Here is a 3,878-nt window from a genome sequence, read left to right as displayed (position 1 = left end):
CTACTATTTCCGGGTGTTTCTTCGACTGTGTGCATGCAAATGTATCGTAGCGTGTCTATTGAAAAAGGCACGTTGGGGTAAGTATTTGCTTATGCAAAACATTTTATTAGAATAATGATCAAATTAAGGAAGACTAAAATGAATAACATCATTATAATTGACCATAGAGATAATTCATTCTAAATAAATTCTAAATAGATAAAACAATAAGTTAAACTTTAATTTATTTGTAGAGTGTTCGTTTGAATATGATTAGAATTGCAGCAGGTTTCTCTTCATTTTTGATTCTGTACAATTTCGATTTGATCAGAACCAACACCCACTGTGAGTATCCAGATTTGATCGTGAAAGATTCCGACAGATGACCGAGCAGAGTTGGTCCATTGGTCGCCATGTTTACGCTGAGATCCTATCAGCAGACAGTATTAGTCTGAATATATCAGACATCTGTTTGTCTAATGGCAGCTCTGCAATGTGACCTTGTAGGTAGCACGGTAAAAGCCATTGCCCATTCTACTGAGTCTTCTACAGTTGACAATCGCCGTGTCCCCAGCCAGCCCAACCACTCACTGGACCCATATTTATTTTCAATCTCTTTTCGATATTTAATTTGATTATACCTTCCGGTAACCTGCCTCACCCAGTGTGATACGGAATCGCTATTATTTTTAATTTTAGAATACATTCAAGAACCTCCAGAAGCTAACCCGCTAATTAGCTACAAGCTGTTTAGTCATTGTTAGCCACTGCTAGCGGCTTTTACCTTCTGCACAGCCAGCCCTGTTTTTAGCCTGGATAATACTCGCCAGTCTACCAGCATCGAACTGTCTCTCCACAAAAACGCTGGATTCCTGCCGTAATCCCTGGACCACTACTTCTGATCTTCACAGCTAGCTTGCACCCAGTACCGAAGCTATCCCTGAGGCCCACCTCCCGGCCTACTCAGCTGTTCACCCGAACCCCACTCATACACGGCAGGAGCCCAATACTCCACCGGATCCTTGCTGTAAACTCTGGACCTTGGCACCGGATCACTGCTGCTACCGATTGGCTATAGTGGCTAACGCCACTGCCACGAAGCTAGCACCAGTTAGCCGTGAGCCAGGCACATCTCCCTGCTAGCAAACTAAATTCTACAATACCTCTTTCACCATCTGGCTTGGATTCTCTGTCGACACGGCCTCCCGCTGCACCACCACGACTGGTCTGCCGACGAATACTCCATCAACTGTGCCTTCAACCGCCTTCAACCGGCCTCCCTACCACCCCCGGGCTACTAACTTTAAACGCCGTGTCACCCGCGTGCTAGCGTAGTGGAGCTCCCCTGTTCCATCTACTGCTGCCCCCTGGACACTATGATCACTTGGCTACATAGCTGATGCCTGCTGGACTGTCCATTAATCACGATACTCCATTCTGTTTATTTATGTTTTATCTGTCGGCCCCAGCCGCAAACTCAGGCTCTATGTGTAATTAATCCGACCCTCTCTGCCTAGTCATTGCCATTTTACCTGCTGTTGTTGTGTTAGCTGACTAGCTGCTGTTGTCTCACCTGTTGTTTTAGCAAGCTCTCCCAATCAAGACCTGCGATTACTTTATGCCTTGCTGTATGTCTCTCTCAAATATCAATATGCCTTGTATACTGTTGTTCAGGTTAGTTATCATTGTTTTAGTTTACAATGGAGCCCCTAGTTCCACTCCTCACACCTCTGATACCTCCTTTGTCCCACCTCCCACACATGCGGTGACCTCACCCATTATAACCAGCATGTCCAGAGATACAGCCTCTCTTATCATCACCCAGTGCCTGGGCTTACCTCCGCAGTACCCGCACCCCACCATACCCCTGTCTGCACACTATGCCCTGAATATATTCTACCACGCCCATGAATCTGCTCCTTTTATTCCTTGTCCCCAATGCTCTAGGTGACCAGTTTTGATAGCCTTTAGCCACACCCTCATCCTACTTCTCCTCTGTTCCTAGGGTGATGTGGAGGTAAACCCAGGCCCTGCATGTCCCCAGGCACCCTCATTTGTTGACTTCTGTGATCGAAAAAGCCTTGGTTTCATGCATGTCAACATCAGAAGCCTCCTCCCTAAGTTTGTTTTACTCACTACTTTAGCACTCTCTGCCAACCCTGATGTCCTTGCCGTGTCTGAATCCTGGCTTAGGAAGGCCACCAAAAATTCTGAGATTTCCATACCCAACTATAACACTTTCTGTTAAGATAGAACTGCCTAAGGGGGAGGAGTTGAAATCTACTGCAGAGATAGCCTGCAAAGTTCTGTCATACTTTCCAGGTCTATGCCAAAACAGTTAGAACTTCTAAAATTTAAAAATGAATCTGTCCAGAAATAAGTCTCTCACTGTTGCCGCCTGCTACCGAACCCCCTCAGCTACCAGCTGTACCCTGGACACCATCTGTGACTTGATCGCCCCCCATCTAGCTTCAGAGTTTGTTCTGTTAGGTGACCTAAACTGGGATATGCTTAACACCCCGGCAGTCCTACAATGTAAGCTAGATGCCCTCAATCTCACACAAATCATCAAGGAGCCCACCAGGTACAACCCTAAATCTGTAAACATGGGCACCCTAATTGACATTATCCTGACCAACTTGCCCTCCAAATACACCTCTGCTGTCTTCAATCAGGGTCACAGCGATCACTGCCTCATTGCCTGTATCCGCTACGGGTCCACGGTCAAACGACCACCCCTCATCACTGTCAAACGCTCCCTAAAAAACTTCTGCGAGCAGGCCTTTCCAATCGACCTGGCCCGGGTATCCTGGAAGGATATTGACCTCATCCTGTCAGTTGAGGATGCCTGGTCATTCTTTAAAAGTAACTTCCTCACCATCTTAGACAAGCATGCTCCGTTCAAAAAATGCAGAACTAAGAACAGATATAGCCCTTGGTTCACTACAGACCTGACTGACCTCGACCAGCATAAAAACATCCTGTGGAGGACTGTAATAGCATCGAATAGTCCCCGCGATATGCAACTGTTCAGGGAAGTCAGGAACCAATACACGCAGTCAGTCAGGAAAGAAAAGGCCAGCTTTTTCAAGCAGAAATTTACATCCTCTAAAACTTCTGGGACACTGTAAAGTCCATGGAGAACAAGAGCACCTCCTCCCAGCTGCCCACTGCACTGAGGCTAGGTAACACGGTCACCACCGATAAATCCGTGATAATCGAAAACTTCAACAAGCAATTCTCAACGTCTGGCCATGCCTTCCTCCTGGCTACTCCAACCTCGGCCAACAGCTCCCCCCCCCCCCCCCCCCCCCACAGCTACTCGTCCACGCCTCCCCAGCTTCTCCTTTACCCAAATCCAGATAGCAGATGTTCTAAAATAGCTGCAAAACCTGGACCCATACAAATCAGCTGGGCTTGACAATCTGGACCCTCTATTTCTGAAACCCCAAGGATTGGAAAGCTGCCGCGGTCATCCCCCTCTTCAAAAGGGGAGACACCCTGGACCCAAACTGTTACATACCTATATCCATCCTGCCCTGCCTATCTAAGGATCTAAGGTCTTTGAAAGCCAAGTCAACAAACAGATCACTGACCATCTCGAATCCCACCGTACCTTCTCCGCTGTGCAATCCGGTTTCCGAGCCGGTCACGGGTGCACCTCAGCCACGCTCAAGGTACTAAACAATATCATAACCGCCATCGATAAAAGACAGTACTGTGCAGCCGTCTTCATCGACCTGGCCAACCAAGGCTTTCGACTCTGTCAATCACCATATTCTTATCGGCAGACTCAGTAGCCTTGGTTTTTCTAATGACTACCTTGCCTGGTTCACCAACTAATTTGCAGACAGAGTTCAGTGTGTCAAATTGGAGGGCATGTTGTCCGGTCCTCTGGC

The sequence above is a fragment of the Oncorhynchus mykiss genome, chromosome 17 (genome assembly GCF_057628025.1).
Source record: "Oncorhynchus mykiss isolate SJ-2025 chromosome 17, ASM5762802v1, whole genome shotgun sequence".
Lineage (NCBI taxonomy): Eukaryota > Metazoa > Chordata > Actinopteri > Salmoniformes > Salmonidae > Oncorhynchus > Oncorhynchus mykiss.
The sequence above is the reverse complement of the archived record's forward strand: the minus strand, read 5'-3'. Positions refer to the sequence as shown.